General features: G+C 37.9%; 1 protein-coding gene and 1 long non-coding RNA gene across 3 annotated transcripts in view; one reads left to right on the top strand and one right to left on the bottom strand.

The window, feature by feature from the left end:
* Window positions 1-21,319, bottom strand: part of LOC130680156 (uncharacterized) — a 78,060-nt gene that overhangs the window by 46,317 nt on the left and 10,424 nt on the right. The gene's annotated exons all lie outside the window — the stretch shown is intronic.
* On the top strand, window positions 1,082-19,732 carry LOC118922690 (uncharacterized). The gene is made up of 3 exons (XR_005028850.2): window positions 1,082-4,714; window positions 8,068-8,220; window positions 18,778-19,732. It is a non-coding gene; the product is annotated as an uncharacterized LOC118922690 (long non-coding RNA).

The raw sequence follows: 21,319 nt of genomic DNA, 5'->3' as shown, positions 1-21,319 counted from the left end.
AATAATCTCAGCCTCTCCTTTAGGGAATTTACATTCTAAGTGACCTCGTTGGTTACAGGTATAAATGGACTTAACCACAGAGGACTTTCAGGGAAGAAGTACCACTTCAGAACATAATTATATAATCTGGGAAGAATGAAGAGCATGGGCACCACTAAGATGGCTGTCTCTTCTGTTGTTTGTTATATAACTTTCTTCGCACAATCCCTTTCTGCTTGCAAGTGCCCAGACTTAGCTATACCCGGAGCCCAATCAGAGACTGCAGCTGTTATACTGTATATAGCACGAATGAAAAAAGAGGAACTATTCTTCAGTATTTGAGAACCTTTATCTTCCTCCGTAAAAAATGTTGCTCAGGTCATTGACAACTGAGTCAAGTTCCAACATGTGCCTTCACTGTTCATTTTACTCATTATAACAAACAAATAAAATCTGCATTATTAACATTGTCCCCATCACTCTCTAGACAAACAACAAGACGCTTTCCTTCCTATTTCAAGCTACCAGCATGGTGCCATTGAATGCACATTTGGGAAAAGATAGGCAAAAGCCCACCGTTTTGTAGTGTTTTTACCATCCGGATTGATACAATAAACATAAATAACCTCAGTATCATAAGTGAGAGGAAATCCCTAAATTAGAAAGTGGTAACTTATAAGTATTTATTAACATGTCACTATAGTTTACTGTACATTTATATCATTTAATTTTTAATAACAGTTTAACAAATGACTTATAAAATTTCTGAAAATTTAACAATGGGCTCTCATGAGCAGTTGTGGACCAGCTTTAGCACAGCACTGCTTATGAGCTTCTAGTAAGCCCCAAACACCTATGCACACACAATTCCCTTCCTGGTTTGCTCAGAACTTTTCAGGTTTTAGCACTGAATGTCCTATGTTCTAAAAAAGCTTTTAGTCCCAGCCAAACTGGGACATTTGGTTACCCTAATCCGTGGGCTCTCCAAAATACTTATGTAAGTGCCTCATTACTGATAGGGCTGGATCCTTTCTCTGGACCTACAGCCCTTGCAAAGTCTTTTCCCTCAGGGTCCCCCCTCCCCCACCGTGCCCCACCCAGCTACTGGCTAGGGTGATAGACTGTAAAACAAACTACTGGTGTGGCCCCAACCACCATCAGATTTGAATAGCACACTGGTGCCATCCTCCTTGAATTTGTTGTAATTCATACAACTTGAATCCATCATCTCCTTTCAGTTTATTGGGACCAATCCTTTGGCATTATTAGCCTTTTCTCTAAGTAATGGGGGCTCCCAATGTTTACTTCAAAGAGTAACTGAAGATTAAATAGGACTATGATCATACAGTGTCTAGTATAGACATGCAGTAAGTGATAACTATTCCAACAATACTACAATTAGTTCTAGTTCCTTCTTAAACTAACCATTTTCTTTCCCTGGCAGTCCCTGCTGAGAGTTTTTCAGCTGAGTATATGCAGCTCTTCCATAGCCTGTCTCTATTATATATGATTGAAGAAAGGAGTACTATGACTGGCACTTCACATGGAAGAATGAGGACCAGCCCAGACCTTGTTCCAATGATTCAGTCCCTGGTTGAGCTGTTTTCCAAGCCAGCTCTAAATACACATAGCTAATTTTTGCATTTTACTGCAAGTTTTTATCTCACAGTTGTTTTGCAGATTTAACACATCCACATTCAGGAAGAATAGGAGGCTGTTTCTTGCCAGAGTAACAAATATTTGCCACTTGGTGTTATTACATTGGCTGGAAATTGAATCTAGTAAAATGTGGGTAGTGGAGAAGTCTTCAGTTTTCTTAGGAAATTACTTTTAGAGCTAACCTGACAGATGATATAAAGCATGATCCAATGCCCTATAGTAGATGTTAGCAAACCCTTGACAGCCCTACATTCTGCTTTTGTAATAAAGTTTTATTGGAATGCAACCTGGCCCATCATTTACATGTCCTCAATAGCTGCTTTTGCTACTATTGACTGGCACACAGACTCGGGTAGTTGTGACAGAGAACAAGTGGCCTGAAAAGTCTAAAATCTTTACTATCTGGCCCTTTATAAAGAGAAAAAGTGTGCCAATCCCTGCTTTCGTGTCTAAGTCAAGAAATACTTTAATAGTTTTGCCTGATCAGGGGTGGAAGACTTGGGAAAAGGGGAATGAGGTCTCTAGCTACAGCCAGATTTTCAAATAAGGAAGAAGACACACTCTGGTTCTTTCCCCAAATAAAGCCATGTAAGCTCTTGCTATGAATGCATTTACCTAGAATGACTGGAGACCAAGACTACAGCTACTGATTGTTTTGAAAGAATATCCTAATATCTGCATTGTCATATATTGATATGTTTATTCTAAAAATGCAGTGGTTGTTTCTGTTTGCCCTGCAGCTTTCAGGACACCATCATCATTTTCCAACATTATATCTAAATTTTCCAACAGTGAAGGATTATCAAATTCCATCACTCTGGGCCAAAATGCAATGTGCCCTTCATGGAAAAATTTTTTCATCTTTTGTGTAGAGGAGTAATCATGAGTATATGTTAAGAAACCCTTAGCATACATTGGGATTTATATAACAAAATAAGTATAAACATTTGTCAAAGAAATGTGTTAATAACACTATATTTTTTTCTTATGCTTCACTAGAAAGTTGTTTAAATTGGCACCATTTCCATTTCTGTTCTTACATTGTTTTACTCTACATGTTTCAAAAAATAAAACCATATCACCCTGATTACTGAATTCTGTGACATCTGCTTCAATGACAGAGTGGAAAATTAGGTTACATTGTCTGGATCCTAATTCTTCAATTGTCTTTTTAGTCTCTTTAAAGAATATACCACACTCTTCTTGCCTGAAGCACTGACAATAAAAAGTACTAGATAGAACTGGGAAACTTTTCTAAGATTAGCATATCTTGACCAATTAAAAAAAAAAATCATGTCATAAGTCTCCCTAGCTGAATAGTTGTCCTTTAAGGACTTTCCTGCAGAAAAAAATTGAATTATTGAATCAGGCCCTAAAAAGTGGCACATTTCTACCCTTAACAGTAATAGAAGAAAAAAAGGCTGGAATAGAAAGACAATATACCTTATGAGCAGATCTCCTTTTCTGCTGCATTGCACACATGTGGGGATAAAGACAGGGGGAATAAATTGTTAAGGGTGTAGCGCCAGCCTGGACAGTTCTGTATAAGTAGACATCAACAGTGACTCCCTCCCCAGTACCATGTATGGCTGTGTCTACGCACCACAAATACAGACACAGAGACACACACACACATATGCACACATACTGAACAATTCATGGTTTTGAGAAAGTTTAAAGTTAGATAAAAGTAGTCACCCCTCAAGACAGTTTGAGCTCAAAGCACAAAGTACTGACTCTATCTAATTGTTCTGCTGCCTGCAGAGCCCAAAGCATGGTCAGAGCAGAGCAGAAACCACTTCTATAGCATCCCTTTTCACTGGGCTTTAAGCCAAATTTAATTTTAGCTTACAGTAGCATCTTAGGAGGGGTGGGAAGAAAGGTGGGCCCCGGTGATGATCATGAGGAAAATGGGTCACCCGTCCTTCCATCTGCTTCAGGCCACAGCCTCACAGCCATGTTTTCATGTGGTGGCAAAGGAGGAGGAGAAAGGCATTGGCTCCCTGTTGTCTCTGCTGTTAAAAGCAGCCCCAGTCTTGAGGGCCAATACTACCCTCTTTGAAAAATGTCACTTTACCTGCAGAAGCAAAATTAATAAGACTCTCTTTATTGAAATACTCAGGAAGTTTGATTACAGCTTTACTTTAGTGCTTAACTATCCAGCACATCAATGCTTATATATGATTTGACTGTAACAGTTGACAAACTGCTGAAGATTTTCATAATTTATTTGTGAAACCAACTTATTTGTGAGCGAACTCTCTCTGTTTTGCTTTTATCACTGCTAGTAATTATACTTTTTTTCTCCCCCTTCAAAAACCCAACTGTATGTAAACTGACTCTTTCCAACAGGCTATAGGTTTCTGAACAAAGCCCTAGTGATTTAAAGTCTTCCAAAATTGAGCAGAAAAACTAATACAAAATGGGATTTACTGAAATTTGTATTACATATTTTTCAAGATAAAATGTCATTGAATTAATCAATGTTTAATTATTAATACACATCAGTACAACTAGCTTGACAAACACTATCAGTCTGGCATCTATTCTACCATAATTTGATGAGTGCTTAATGAATGAATAAAACACAGAAATGTAGGTGGTTGGGGGAGTTTTGGCTAAATTTAGTTTTCATTGGAACTGTCAAGGAGCAGGAGGTGTGATTTTTACTATGTTAGTGGATTCTGGAGTGAAATTTGGGTCAATTTCTCCACCAAGTTGGAACTAGCCAGTTTTGGCCAGTCTGTTACCTATATTTCCACTCCCCTTGATCCCAAGAGAAAGCTTCCAGAGAATGTGTAGAATATAAGGAAGCATCTCGCCTAATATAAACACTGGCTGAAGTCCTGCCCCGCTCCCTGCTCATGTCTGGCTGTCTATCTCCTATAACACTTGGAGAGGACTAGAGAAAAGAGAGAGTTTGAACTTCAATCTAGAGCCTGATTATGATCTTTTATTCAGGTTTCACATCCTAGAGTGCAACAGGGAAATCTACCAATTAAGTCCAGTACCCCAGCTGGGTGACTTATGGAGTGATCCAGCCAAGGTTTTCTAGAAAGCCAGCCTGCAGGAGCAAGTAAGCATTGATGCCTTCTTGGTGTGATGTTGTGATTCATATTAATCATAATATTCATAATAAATATTTGGTCTTTGTGGTACTGTCATGTGTCCTCCACTCCCACCCCACCTTTTCCCTGGAACTGAGATCTTAAAACCCTTCAAATTTCCAGTGATGAGAACAATAAATTGTCTTGTGTTGAGTTAATGAGGTGGCTTTTGAAAAGTACCTGACAGGTTGACAGTTGAGCCAACCTTGTGATTAGGTGTTTGGAACTTTCAGTCCTACCCCCTTACCTCCAAGGAGGGGAGAGGGGCTGGAGGTTGAATCAATTGCCAATGGCTAATGGTTTAATCAACCATGACTGTGTAATGAAGCCTCTATAAAAACCCTAAAGAATGGGGTTCAGAGAGCTTCCAGGTTGGTGAGCACATGGAGATTGGGGAGAGTGGTGCTCTCAGACAGCATGGACGCTCCAAGGTCTTTCCCCATACCTGGCCCAATCCATCTCTTCCATCTGGCTGTTCCTGAGTTACATCCTTTTATAATAAACTGGTAATCTAGTAAGTAAAATATTTCTCTGAGTTCCATAAGCCACTCTAGAAAATTAATCTAACCTGAGGAGGGGGCTACTGGAGACTCCCATCTACAGCTGGTCAGTTAGAAGCACAGGTGACAGTGTGTATGTGTGTGTGGCAGGGGGTGGGGGTGGGGGAGCAGTCTCATAGGACTGAGCCTCTAATGTGGAATGTGGAATCTGACACTATCTCCAGAAAAAGTGTCAGAATTGAGTTGAGCTATAGGACACCCAGCTGGCATCAGAGAATTGTTTGATGTTGTGGAGAAAAACCACTGCCAACCTACACTGGAACTGCTACCAGAACACCCATAAGATTTGGTAAGGTATAATCTTAGAGCTGGTCAGTGAAAGAATACATGAGAAATGATGGGAAGCAACTCATCATTTTGCTTCATGGTCCCATGTTGGCCATTGTTTACATGAGCTGTTTTCTCAGCAAAGGCATCTACTTGGCAATGAGGGAAATCTTTTAACAAATTCCACAGGTAAATTATACATTGGGGAAGTTCTTCAGAGGGAAGCAGGAGAGAGATAATATTTGTCTTCATAGCTTTTTGGAATATTCAGTGTTCGCCATAGGAAGTCAGCTACTTCACAGTTCCAATCTGTATCATCCAGCTAGTAGGGTAGTGTTTTTTCTGAGTCCCAACATGCAATTGGCAGGAGACGCAAGAGGTTTGAGTTAGCAGGCAGTAGTCAGCCATAGGTAGCCGAACTGGGCAAATGTACAGAATTGGAAAGCCATGGCTATAACTGAGGCTAAGCAACAGGTCAAGAGTTGTGAGGCAAAGGAGGCTACAAGAATTTAAAGAGGTACGTGAGATGCATCTCTTACACTGGCTTTAGTCTCTTACTTCCTCCTCAGAAAGCTGAGAGGAAGTGACCATGTTTGGATACATGCTGTTATGAGTTGACCACAATACAGCAGACCCAGTGGTAGCACCATCTCATCTAGCTTAACACACACTTTCAGAGAGCCATGGAAGAGACCTAAAAAATTTCCTGGGACCTTCTCTGGTATGGAAGGTGGTTGAGAATCAATAGACCCTTCATAAGAGAAAATGTGAACTTGAGAACTTGGCCCAGTTCCGAACAACACAATCTCAGGGGTAAAAAAATAAAGAAAATTACACATCTACATGTCTTGAATTGCAAATGTAAATTTAAACTTACCTTAGAAACCAAATAAAATAAAATGCAAATCAGTGGATGTCACATGTCCAGTGGATAACATAAGAATTATACGAAGCAGTAGTTCTCCTGACAGAGAGAGTTAATGACTGGAACATCAAGGAAAGTTAATAAAGATGGTGAGAATAAAACTGGGCCTCAAAGAACACAAAAATAAGGACTGGCAGAAAGGAGCTCAGAGAGTGTACCAGGAATGGGGAATAAAGGCAAGAAAGGAAGATTTTTGTCAGTGGATTTAATATAGCTGAATATAACAGGGAAATGAGCCTAGATCATAGGACTTTGATGGCCAGAATTAAGCAACTGTTTTCATAGACATGTAAGGAGGAGAATAGATCCACAACCTTAAGGATGGGAGTGACATGAACCAAGGTAAGCTACAGGAGGAATAATCAAGTGCCACAATAGTCTTTAAGGAGTTGAAATAGAAAAGAGACAATGGCAATAATCTTGACATAAAATAATAAGTGCCTGAATTACAAGTGCTAACAGTAGAATCAGTAACAATAGAGAGGAAGATCAAGTATATTCTACTTAAGGACCATACTTGACATGGGATAAAATATAGGAATATTTCAAGGTTGACTGAATTTGGAAACTGAATGAGTGGGTGATTTGTTGGCCCACACCAGAGAAATAAGAATTCCAGGAGGGATGTTCCAAGAAAAATAGGAAAAATTCAGTTTTTGGCTTATTGAATTTAAAGAAATGGCAAGACATATTAGGGGAAATACTGAATTGGCAGATATAGATGACATTATAACTCCAGGGAAAAAGAGACCAGGTCTGGATAAAGACTCTGCCATTCGTACTCTATCACATAACAATAGAAGTCAACAGAGAAAAATGGTGGCCAGCATGATTGCTTTGGTGATAAAAGTGAATTATTACACCTGAAAATAGTTTATTAAATAAAAGTACTCCTGTAACCATCGCTGTGAATGCAGTATTTGTATCACCTTAAAATTCGTATGCTGAAACCCTAATCCTTAATGTGACGACACTTGATGGTGGTGACTTTGGGAGGTGGTTTGGTTAAAGTGAGGTCCTGAGGGTAGTTCCCTGGAGGTGGGATTAATGCCCTTGCAAGAAAAGGAAGAAACAGGAATGCTCTCTCCAATAGCATGCCCTGAGGCAAGGCCATGAGACCACACAGAGAAGGCAGCTGTCTGTCTACAAGCCAGGAAGGACCTGTGGCCAGACACTGAATGCTCGTGCCTTGACTGACCTTGTATTTTTCAGCCTCTGAACTGTGAGAAAAAAATTTCTGTTTTCAGCCACCCAGACTAAGGTATTTTGTTACAGCAGCCTGAACAGACTATAACAAGCATATTCTTCCAATTGCAGTCTGAAAGCATATGCCACTCTTTCATATTTTTTAATAGATTTTTTTACTTGATTGTTAACATTATTTTTTGGAAGAACATTCCCATGCCTTGGTTATAAGAGTGTATACATTAAGTGCTTCAAAAAAAAAAAAAAATCTAAGGATGCTTTGGTGACTAGATTTTGCAGAATGTTCTGAAAAATTCATATTTCTTTTTGTTGTTCTTGTACATCAAAATAATTTTTTCCCCTTTCACTCCTTTCTTCTCCTTAGAGCAGCCACATTTCTGGCCCTTGGATATCTGGGCTTCCATAGAACCTGAAAAGAGGATTTGGTGCTCTGCAATGTCCTAGACTGGCATCAAAGCTTTGAGGGAGAAGGAAATGATGATCCAAGGACAAGGAGAAAGAGAACTGGATTTCAAAGGTAAGGGAGAAGCAACAGGGGTCTTAGAAAAGCAGATACCTTAATAAAACTACTTCACTGCACCCAGGAAAGGCACTTGCAATCTGAAGGCTATGCCCCTTACCATGGGAGCTCCAGCCACAGGCCAGAAGCCTGTTGGGCAGCGAGGAAGGAGGCATTAAGGTTTATGGGGCTGCCAGCCTTGGAAGAGATTACCCCAGCCTGAGGAACTGAACAATTCATTGTGACCATAGTGGACTGAACAGCAGAAGTTCTCCCGAACCTCCTTCTTTTCTTAATTCCGAGGTGTGTGCTGGGGAACTACCCAGTGAAACTACTAGTCAGGGCTGTCCTGCCAAATGTGAAGAGAAGGAAGTTAGCTGGGTTAAATCTGAGTTAGAAAGGTAAGCAAAAAGTTAACAGAATAGTATCACTTCAGGCTGCTCACCACATCTCCAGAGCAAGCCTGCACTCCCTCCTCGAGTGTGTACTTTGCCTTATTAAACTACTCTGCTTGTAATAATAATAATAAAAAAAAGAGTATCACTTCAATTACTAAAGCACACCTAACTCACGGTGTCTGTAAATGAAGATGGGAAATGAGAGAAACAGGTCTGTGTCTAGCATCTTGCTTTTCAGAGATTTCCAGACTTGATATTTGAATTTAAATATTATTGTATAACAGGTTATTTTCCTTAAGAGGTAAATAATAAATAACTTTTTACACATAATTTATATGATCACTGTGTGAGGTGTGTAACAATTGTAATATAAGCTTTTGAAAGTGATTATTACTCTAATGCCACCTTACAGCTGCTACAGTCTCATTATTATGCACTTACCAAAGCCATGTCACTCTCATATTTTTAGAAACTAGTTATAGCTTGCAATCCCAAAATATAAAAGACCCAGAAGTGCACAGAAATACAAAAGAAGCCAAATTACTATGTTTTGCCATTTAACCAACTACAGTGAAGTGCTATGGACCCTCTCCTGTAACACCACACAAGGACAGTGGAACCCCAGAATATTTTTCTCTGACTTGGATCCTTTGGATAACATTCCTTCTTAGAGAACAATTAAGAATGCACAGCATTGGAGGCTTCCTCTGCATTATAAAAGGACATTCCCATGAGACAATGTAGTTGACTTCATTTTCTTCTCTTCAATACATCATATGAAAATATGGCACTCAGTATTTAATAACTTAAAATACTATATTTGTGTCTACTTTGTTTCCATGTTATACAAATCACAGTTCCAAGAAACTGCACATTTATTATATACAAATGGCCAAGTAAGCCAGCTTACTGAGAGACTTGTGTTTAATTATAAGTGAAACACATTAGAAACCACAGAGGCATTTCTGGTATTTATTTTAACATTAACTATTCAAATCCAAGACAGTATATATTAAAAATCTCTTTCTACATATTTTAGCTTCTCTATCATTTGTTTTCTTTGCAGTGGAACAGGCCAAGTCTATCAAACCATTCTTCTATATAACACCTAACACACTACATTTCATTTTTATTAATAAGACTTTGATATCTATTATAACAAGTATTATTTCTCCTTCCTTTCTCGTAGTGTCTTTATGACATACATATTCAGCTTGAATGTGTAATAATCACATAGTAGCATATAGTTGCAAAGGTACACCCAAGGGTAGATGATTTTTTATATTAAAAATGTATTTTTATCATGTTTTTATTGCAACAGACTCCAATCTGTACATAGAAGGAATCCTACCCACTAGTGGATATGGGCAGTTAAATTTTCAGAGCTAAGTGAATAAAAAATATTCGCATTATTTCATTGTTAGAGATACCTACTGCATATTGCAGAGTTTACAAATGTAATCATCACCTATTCCAAAACATCAGGAGTGTGGGGGCTGAGAAACTTGGCCAAGGCAAACATCAACTGCCAACTGTCAAATCTCATCTTACTACTTGGTTATAAGTGGTCCTCTGAATGATCTAAAATAAGGTTCTGTCAGTTAATTTTAGATATTAATTTGAAATTTGTAAAAGACAAATTTAAAACCATTCTGTCTTTCTGAAAAAAATACTGAACTCCATCAAACTTAGAAAAGTTAAAATTCCAAGACAGTAAGAGCTATTATTTTGAAGAAGTTAAATTCCTTACATGAAACTCCCACCAGGGTCTGAGATTTCTGATTCTTGATCATTTTATTTTTCAGTCCGTGTATACCTACACATGTAAAATTACTATAAAATCCAAATAAATTAAATCACCATCGAAAAATATTTGCTAGTTCCTTAATTGACTATGATATGATACAGTATGAACATAAAATTTACTGCAGAATCAATGCCACATTGTAATCTAAGATCTGGGTATACATTTCCACAAAGCAGTGATGGATATGACAAAGTCATAAACCAGAATTATAGATTAGTCTAAAATGAGAGTGCAATTCAGAAGACTAATACCATCCTCAAACTATCAAAAAAGGATTTATTCAGCACCTATTTTATGTGGCACAATCTTTATGAAGTTCAGTCTCAGATTAAGTATGTGTATCTTTCCTCCCTACAAGTATCCATGTTGAGGAGGCTCTAGACAGAATGCCTAGAAAATAAATCCATGCCAAGGATAAAGAAACAAGAATGCTTTAAAGCCAAATTTTAATTTGCTGCAATAGAAAATTTCAAAATTCTCTATATTTCAGTTACTTTTCAACCTCTTCTAAATAGTTGTTGCTGTTAAAATGGAAAGCCACTGGCCCATGAGCATGTGCTGGGCCAGGTCACCAGACCAGGCCTTAATGCCCAGCCTAACTGCAGTTTCAACCTCCCCCCAAAATGTAGTCTTAGTTAATCAGGCATTTTCTGGCCAGCATCAATGAGGTAATCTCTCACATGAGCACTCTTCACCCCCAAAAAGAAGAAGAGGTCATCTATATGATAAGACCCCCATGCTCTTCCACTAAGTGAGAGTGACCTTGCCTGAAACAGTCCCTTCTTTTCTTTTGTTTATAACATTTTGCCCCGCCGTTCTGTCTATAAAAACCTTCCATTTTTGTATACCACCTTGAAGCATCTTTCCACATGATAAATGGGCTTCTGTCCCATTCACAAATCAGTTAATAAAGCATATTAGATCTTCAAATTTACTCGGTTGAATATTGTTTTATAACAATGCAAATTGTGGATCATCCTTAATATACGCACTTGCACGTCCACCCTTCTGAAAGTGGCAGTATTAAGACGCCAGCCTAGAGATAGGGAGAAGATTAAAGATGGCGGTGTGAGAATAAAGACAGAGGCCTGCTCCCAAAATGACATATAATACAAAAATATAATTAATACAACTAAACCAGAAAGAGCAACAGAAAGAAGGCTGTGCCAGAGTGCATACACCTGGAGAAAAGAACAAACCTCATGGAACAGGGTAACGTACCAAAGCATGATCTTGCAGGACCCAAGCCCTTCTCCAACACCAGCTCACCAAAGAGAGGAAGAGAAATGGAGTGGGGAGGAAGTGGAGGCCTGGGACTGCTGAACACCTGGCCCTGGAGGAATACTCTGGATCCACATCTGACTGCTCTGGGACAAAAGAAAAGCAGGCCATCTGAGAGATTTCCTAACAGCAAGAGGGCTGTCAAAGGGGCAAGGTTTACACAGAGCTTAATGCTCAGAAGAAAGGACAGGTAGACAAAATTGTATGGGCTCACTCTGCACAGCAGATTGGGAACTTTCAGAAGCTTCAGGTGCTCCATCCCCCTGGCTGGCTACACAGCTCCAAGGACATCCACTGTGAAATGCAGCCTGATGTGCCTTTGACCCGGCCAGCCCGCAGCTCTTTCACAAACTAGCAGCCCCTGGCCTGTCATCAGACCAGCCAGAGGGAAGCCCCACCTACTGAAGCTAAAAACACAAAACATAGAGGCTTACACCTGTGTGTTCGGCCCACTGGTTCTTGCAGTGGAGACAGGCATAGCAGCTGGGAAGCAGGAAACAGCACTTTCCTCCCCCCAGGCACCAGCACCACTTCCCTGCGACCCCCGACATTGCTACAGGGGCTGAGCAGCTCAAGAGCGTGGAGCTTCTGGGCACTAGAGGGCGCCACATAGAAATATGAAATGTCAAAGGAACCTGGTTCAAACCAAAATCCCACAAACACCGGAAAATGGTTCAAGTGAAACAAAACTCATCAATCTTCCTGAAAGAGATTTCAAAATAAAAATCAGAAACATGCTCTTGGAGGTACAGAAAAATATTCAAGAATTCAGGAATGAATTCAGAATGGAGATCCAATCATTACAGAATACAATGGAGGGATTTAAAAGCATATTAGATACTGTGGTGGAGATGATAAATGAAATAGAAATTAGAAAAGAGGAATACAAAAAAGATGACGCATAGAGAGAAAAAAGGATCTCTGGAAATGAAAGATTACTGAGAGAAATGTGTGACCAATCCAAATGGAACAATATTTGCATTATAGGGGAACCAGAAGAAAAGAGAGAAAAAGGGATAGAAAGTGTCTCTGAGGAGGTAATTGCTGTAAACTTCCCCAATCTGGGGAAGGAGATAGTCTCTCAGGACATGGAAATGCACAGATCTCCCAACACAAGGGACCCAAGGAAGACAACACCAGGAAATATAATAATTAAAATGGCAAGGATCAAGGATAAGGGCAGACTATTAAAAGCATCCAGAGAGAGAAAAAAGATCACATACAAAGGAAAACCCACCAGACTGTCATCAAACTTCTCAGCAGAAACCTTACAGGCCAGAAAGGAGTGGCATGATATATTTAATGCAATGAAACATAAGGGCCTTGCACCAAGAATACTCTACCCGGCAGGATTATCATTTAACTTTGAAGGAGGGATAAAACAATTACTAGATAAGCAAAAGCTGAGATAATTTACCTTCCACAAACCATTTGTACAGTGTATTTTGGAGAGACTGCTATAGCAGGAAGTGTCCCTAAGGCTATTTAGCTATCAGCAGACACAATAAAACCACAGTAAAGAAAGTAGAACAATTTATTACTAAGCAAATGCAAGATTAAATTGGCTACCCCTAAAGTCAATCAAGAGATAGATAAAGAGTAGACAATATGATGCCTAATATATAAAGAATAGAGGAGTAATAAAAAGGAGGAGAAAAGAAAACCCTTTAGATTGCATTTGTAGTAGCACACTAAGTGAGTTAAGTTAGACTCTTAGATAGTAAGGAAGTTACCCTTGAATGTTTGGTAACCACAAATCTTAAGCCTGCAATGGCAATAAATACATACCTATCGATAATCACCCTAAATGTACATGGTCTGAATGTACCAATCAAAATATATAGAGTCACTTAATGGATAAAAAAATGACCCACCTATATGCAGCCTGCAAGAGACTCACTTCAAACCCAAAGACATACACAGGCTAAAAGTGAAGGGATGGAAAAAGATATTTCATGCAACTAATACGGAGAAAAACACTGGAGTTGCAGTACTTGTATCAGACAAAACAGACTTCAAAACAAAGAAAGTAACAAGAGACAAAGAAGGACATTATATAAAAATAAAGGGGTCAATGCAACAAGAGAATATAACCATTATAAATATCGGTGCACGCAACACAGGAGTACCTATGTATGTGAAACAAATACAAACAGAATGAAAAAGGGAAATAGAATGCAATGCATTCTTTCTAGGAGAATTCAACACTCCATTAACTCCAAAGGACAGATCAATCAGACAGAAAATAAGGAGACAGAGGCATTGAACAACACATCAGAACAGATGTACCTAACAGAGATCTACAGAACTCTACACACAAAAGCAGCAGGATACACATTCTTCTCAAGTGCACATGGAACATGTTCAAGAATAGATCACATAATATGCCACAAAAAGAGACTCAGCAAATTCCAAAACATTGAAATTATACCAACCAGCTTCTCAGAGCACAAAGGTATAAAACTAGAAATAAATTATGCAAAAGAAATGAAAAATCCCACAAACACATGGAGGCTTAACAACATGTTCCTAAATAACCAATGGATCAATGACCAAATGAAAACAGAGATCCATATATGGAGATAAATGGCAACAATAATTCAATACTGCAAAATCTGTGGGATGCAGCAAAGACCATCCTAGGAGGGAAGTATATTGCAATACAGGCCTATGTCAGGAAAGAAGAATAACCCCATATGAACAGTCTAAACTCACAATTAATGAAACTAGAAAAAGAAGAACAAATGAGGCCCAAAGTCATTAGAAAGAGGACATAATAAAGATTATAGCAGACATAAATAAAATCGAGAAGAATAAAACAACAGAAAGAATCAATGAAAGCAAGAGCTGGTTCTACAAGAAAATAAACAAAATAGATAAACCCCTAGTCAGGCTAATCAAGAAAAAAAGTATATACAGATAAACAGAATCAGAAATGAGAAAGGAAAAATCACTACAGACACCACAGAAACATAAGAATTATGAGAGAATACTATGAAAAATTATACGCTAACAAACTGGACAACCTAGAAGAAATGGACAACTTTCTAGAAAAATACAACCTTCCAAGGTGACCCAGGAAGAAACAGCAAATCTGAAAAGACCAATTATCAGGAACGAAATTGAACTGGTAATCAAAAAACTACACAAGAACAAAACCCTGAAACAGATGGCTTCACTGCTAAATTTTATCAAACATTTATTGGAGACCTAGTACCCATCCTCCTTAAAGTTTTCCAAAAAGTGGAAAGGAGGGAACACTCCCAAACTCATTCTACAAGGCCAGCATAACTCTAATATGAAAATCAGGCAATGTCACCACAAAAAAAAAAAAACCACAGACCAATATCCCTGGTGAAAAAAGATGCAAACATATGCAACAAAATATTAGCAAACTGAATTCAAAAATACATCAAAAACATCATCCATCATGATCAAGCAGGATTTATTCCAGGGATGCAAGGATGGTAAAATATTCAAAAATCCATCCACATCATCCACCACATCAACAAAAAGAAAGACAAAAACCACATGATCATCTCCATAGATGCTGAAAAAGCATTGACAAAATTCCACATCTGTTCATGATAAAACCTCAACAAAATGGGTAAACAGGGCAAGCACCTCAACATAATAAAGGCCATACAAGACAGACTCCTAGCCTGCATCATACTTAGCAGCAAGAGCTGAAAGCTTTTCCTTTAAGATCAGGAACAAGACAAGGATGCCCACACTCCCCATTTTTCTTCAAAATAGTACTGGAGATCCTATCAATGGCAATCAGACAACACAAAGAAATAAAAGGCATCCAGACTGGTAAGGAAGAAGTCAAACTGCCACTGTTTGTGGATGACATGATATTGTACATAAAAAACCCTAAAGAATCCACTTGAAAACTACTATATCTAATATCTGAATTCAGCAAAGTTGCAGGATACAAAATTAATACACAGAAATCTGTTGCATTCCTATACACTAATGATGAACTAGCAGAAAGAGAAATCAGAAAAACAATTCCATTCACAATTGCATCAAAAAGAATAAAATACCTAGGAATAAACCTAACCAAGGAAGTGAAAAACCTATACTCTGAAAACTACAAGACACTCTTGAGAGAAATTAAAGAGGACACTAATAATTGGAAATCCATCCCATGCTCTTGGGTAGGAAGCATTAGTATTGTCAAAATGGCCATCCTGCCTAAAGCAACCTACAGATCCAATGCAATCCCTATCAAAACACCAACAGCATTCTGGAACAAATAGTTCTAAAATTCATATGGAACCACAAAAGAGCCCGAATAGCCAAAGAAATCCTGAGAAGGAAGAATAAAGTGTGTGGGGGGGGTTCTTGCTCCCCATCTTCAAGCTGTACTACAAAGCCACAGTAATCAAGACAGTTTGGTACTGGCACAAGAACAGAACTATAGATGAATGGAACATAATAGAGAGTCCAGCTATTAACCCAAGTATATATGGTCAATTAATGTACAATAAAGGAGGATTGGATATACAATGGGGAAATGACAGCCTTTTCAATAGCTGGTGTTGGCAAAACTGCACAGCTACATGGATGAGAATGAAACTGGATTATTGTCTAACACCATACACAAAAGTAAACTTGAAATGGATCAAAGACCTGGATGTTTGTCATGAAACCATTAAACTCTTAGAAGAAAACATAGGCAAAAATCTCTTGAATATAAACATGAGCAACTTTTTCCTCAATGCATCTCCTTGGGCAAGGGAAACAAAAGCTAAAATGAACAAATGGGAAAACATCAAGCTAAAAAGCTTCTGTACAGCAAAGGACACCATCAGTAGAACAAAAGGCATCCTACAGTATGGGAGAATATATTTGTAAATAACATATCTGACAAGAGGTTAACATCCAATATATATAAAGAACTCACAGGCCTCAAAACCCAAAAGGCAACTAACCCTATTAAAAAATGGGCAGAGGATATGAACAGACACTTCTCCAAAGAAGAAATTCAGATGGCCAAGAGGCACATGTAAAGATGCTCCACATCATAAATTTTCAGGGAAATGGAAAGTGAAACCACAATGAGATATCACCTCACACCAGTTAGGATGGCCAAGTCCAACATGGAAAAGACAAGGAACAATAAGTGATGGCAAGGATGTGGAGAAAGGGGAACCCTCCTACACTGCTGCTGGGAATGTAAACTAGTTCTACCATTGTGGAAAGCTATATGGAGTTTCCTCAAAAAACTAAAAATAGAAATACCATTTGACCTGGGAATCCCACTCCTAGAAATTTACCAAAGAAAACAAGTTCTCAGATTCAAAAAGACATAACGCTCCTATGTTTATTGCAGCCCTATTTATAAGAGCCAAGATATGGTAGCAACCTAAGTATCCATCAGTAGATGAATGGATAAAGAAGAGGTGATACATATACACAATGGAATACTATTCAGCCATAAGAAAGAAACAAATCCTACTATTTGAAACAACGTGGATGGAGCTAGAAGATATTATGCTCAGTGAAATAAGCCAGGTGGAGAAGACAAATATCAAAAGATTTCCCTCATTTGTGGAGTACAACAACAAAGCTAAACTGAAGGAACAAAATAGCAGCAGACTCACAGACTCCAAGAAGGGACTAATGGTTACCAAAGGGGAGGGGAGAGGGAGGGCAGGTGAGGAGGGAGGGAGAAGGGGATTGAGGGATATTATGATTAGTGCACATGGTGTGTGGGGGGTTACGTGGAAGACAGTATAGCACAGAGAAGACAAGCAGGGACTCTGTGGCACCTTACTACACTGATGGGACAGTGACTGCAATGGGGTACAGTGGGGGACTCGATAATAAGGGTGAATGTAGTCACCACATTGTTTTTCTTGTGAAACCTTCATAAGATTGTATTTCAACAATACCTTAATAAAAAAATTGTAATTTCTTAAAATACTTCAATCAGTAATTGGATTTGACATACTTTCCGTAGGAAAGACACATGTAGCACTCACATGAAATGCATAATTTCTTATTAGACCTTTTCATAATTTCTAATTATCTAGTTTTATCCTACCTATTCAACCTTGTTGATCTGTCTCCCCTGATAGAACATTATTTATACTACTGCTTCTTTGGTCTTGAACTTATAATTTTTTTTTTTAATTATTAATATTTCTTATATTAATGACTGGACATATACTAAGTAAGATATAATACTCTTTGAGCTACAAACAATATAACAAATTTTAAGCAAGTGAAAAAATTCTAGCACCTTGTTTTATTTAGATCCTCACTGTTGGCCTGAATTATGCTGCTAAATCTCAATATTGAAAATAAAGGTGGTTTTTAACATTGCAGGCTGATGATGATGTCAAGCAATTGTTATCATTCCATCTAGGATTACTGACAAGAGGTTATTATTCATGATTGCTTAATTTAAGCACTATTAGAATTAACAGAATTTTTATCATCCAAATAGCAAAAACTGGAGCAAATCCATTTAAAATTGAGTTCTAGTCTGATAAAGATATATAAAGCATATAAATTACCATATAGTCAAACATACATCATCAACAACCTCCCCCAAATGTGAAAAAAAACTAGGTCACCCAACAATAAATTAAGGACTAAGCCCTTGAGCATTTTGAGAATTTCTTCCTTTCATATTTTTCTGTTCAAGTCTTGTGTAAATGGCCCCGTGAAAATGACCCTTGGATTCCTCAGCTTTTTAAAACAATTCCTTTATTAGACTCTGACTTTACCATTGATCTTGATCTCTTCATTCTAGGGCCTATGCAGTCTCTAGCATTCTTTTTTCTACTTCCAGCAGTAATGTCCTTCAGTCCAGCAATCATTTCTTGAGTTTAGTAATAGAAACTAGCTTCCCTGTTTTTCACCTTTGCTATGTCCTAAAACACAGCTGGTTCGAGAGGGGTCTTTCTATACTGGTTCACCCTGGAAATCAATATGACTAGTCAAACTTCAACCTAACTTTGGTCTCCCCAACACCCTAATTAGTTTGTGAATCCTCACCTCAAGATGATACATACCCCTCTGCCTAACTTATTTTTTTCCCTAGGATTCTTGTTCACTTTGTATTTCTCCTAGGAAAAAGAAAACTACTAAGGAACAGTAACATTTCAATTTGGTTGAAATGAATCTAGGAAAAGAGAGGAAGAATGTAGTTGAGTAGCCTATATGTAACATTTGATGTCTATGGAAAATAGTATCTGTCTTTACTTACTCCCTGACCAACTGATCAACTGAACAGGATTAAGACCCCAGCGAGGCAAACTTTTTTCCAAAGTTGGCACTTGTCTTCTAAAGCATTAAAACAAAACAAACAAACAAACAAAAAGCCCAGAAAACTCCTTGGTCAATTTTTCAAGCATGCTGAAAATAACTTCATTTTTAAAAGTGATAAAGACTATAAAGTACTTAACTTGCCTCTCCTACAACTGTACCCTAAAATAAGCAAATAATTGAAAAGGAAAGTTTCTCTATAGAAGTAGGATAACTCCTAAATGAAAAACTAATGATTAATTAAAATGTCACCATTTTGGAACCATTAAGAGCTTAACAGAGCTAGACAATAATCAAAATAGGTACTGATGTCAAAGAAGGTGTCAAATATTCATGCCTTCCCATGGAGGTACACAGTACTACCAAGTGTTTTATTTTAAAAAAATCAGAATCCTACTTAGCTTCCAGATCTAAGTATCAAATTACAGAAAATATAGAGGTCAGGGGACAAATTAATAGTAAACATTTTAAAAACTGAAAACATCTATAACATAAAATACACCTTGTTTAAAAGTATAATTAATACTGATACTGACAGCATAAAGAAACTCCATAAGTAGGTATATATTCATTCACTTGCTTTCTTTCAGGAATTACACCCCTGTGCTATTCTATTGTCCAATGTGTGAAAATTATGTATGAATTACATATGAACTTCCATACATTTCATATAGTTTTCTGATTGTTTACTGCAAAAAGTTATCCCAGATCCTGTTAGTCTCTCAAGGCTGAAAGATTAATCCCCTGCCATTTTTTAATATATTTTGAAACAACATTTGGTGAATCAAGGTCTAGGATGCTGCCCAGCTGTAGAACACAAATACATAAGCATCTTTTTAATGACAGTTACAGAGTAAAGAACAAGAAAAATGAACATTTACTCTACAGATGTTGAGAATGTCTTCCATGAAATTATGGTTTCAGGGAGAAGGACCCACTAATGTGTTTCTTTGCTATCTTAGTGTCAGCATTAATTATACTTCTAAACAGCAGGATATATATTATGGACACGTTGAGCATAAAATTGCTGTATTTTTCCATGTACATTAGCACTATAATCTTAAGAGATTAATTCATGGCTCATCATTAAAAAAAAAACAGGACATTGTGGCATCCATTTTGTCTATTAACCATCAATCTATTCTCATCTTATTTTGGGACCTGCCCTTCTTTTCCTTTATCTCGTTTATTTTCTGTTTTATCCTACAATACTTTGTATATTTGTAAACTTCAAAACAGCTCCACTTCATGTGTGATTCAAAACTGTTTTCATTTGTCCTGCATTGAATATATGCAAGGTTTCCATTCACATAAAAAAATCAAATTTCAGGGTCTAAGCCTCTTTGTAGAGGCTTACAATTGTCCTGGGTCATCAGAGAAAGGGTCGCCTTTAAGAGGATGTATTGTCTGGAGATGGGAGACTAAGACAGTCAAATCTTAATTGAAATCAAACATTCCATAGGCAAAAACTGGCTTTTGATAACCAAGAAACTCAGTTTTCTGAAACTTTGGCAGAGACTCTCAATTTCTCCATCACATTCTCTTTTGCCCCATGGTTCTCTCAACTCCTTTTCCTCTCTGCCCATTCACTCTATCCAGTTTATCCAAGCAAGAAAATTAACATTGCCTGTGTATATTATAAGATTTCTGAATTCTGCTTTGACCAGTGGCTATTTCTTCTCCCTCTTCTTTTCCCCTCTCTCCCCCTTCCCTTCTTTCTTCTTTTTGTTCCTGTTTGTTTGTTTACTTAAAACTTTCTGCAGCCTTTACATATATGTTTGGTAATTCCTGTCCTTTTGGCTGGGGAAGGGAAAAAGCTCTTCGGATTCAGGTGGAAGTATTGGGGGAGAAGGGGAAAGGAGGCAGATATTCTTGTTTTTATATTATGTAAGTTCGATGTCTAACATTATCTCACCATACTGCACTGAGTTCCTTTGGATAGATAGATACTTATACAGGAAAGAAAGTGATAAATGGGTAGGCAAATCAAGGGAATAATATCTCTTAATATGGCTACCATTATCATCATATCAGAGAAAATTAGGTTCACCCTAATGATACAGAAAATCCATATTTACCATGGCTGAAACACACAATTTTTGTTTTTTACTTCTCTTTACTCAAGCCAAAGCCTAGACTTGGTATGACAAGTTCAACAAAATAATCAGGGACCCAAAGCCCTTCAAAATTTTGACTTCACCATTACTTTATGAGGCCTTCATCTGTATGTTATCAAATATGGCTGGAGCTCCTGCCATTATTTCAACATTCCAGCCAGTAGAAAGTAGGAAGAGCACCAGGCACGTTCACGTCAACATAAGCTGTATCTACCACTGACATTTATGTC

Source organism: Manis pentadactyla, chromosome 13 (assembly GCF_030020395.1).
Source record: "Manis pentadactyla isolate mManPen7 chromosome 13, mManPen7.hap1, whole genome shotgun sequence".
Taxonomy (NCBI): Eukaryota; Metazoa; Chordata; class Mammalia; order Pholidota; family Manidae; genus Manis; species Manis pentadactyla.
The sequence above is the reverse complement of the archived record's forward strand: the minus strand, read 5'-3'. Positions and strand labels throughout refer to the sequence as shown.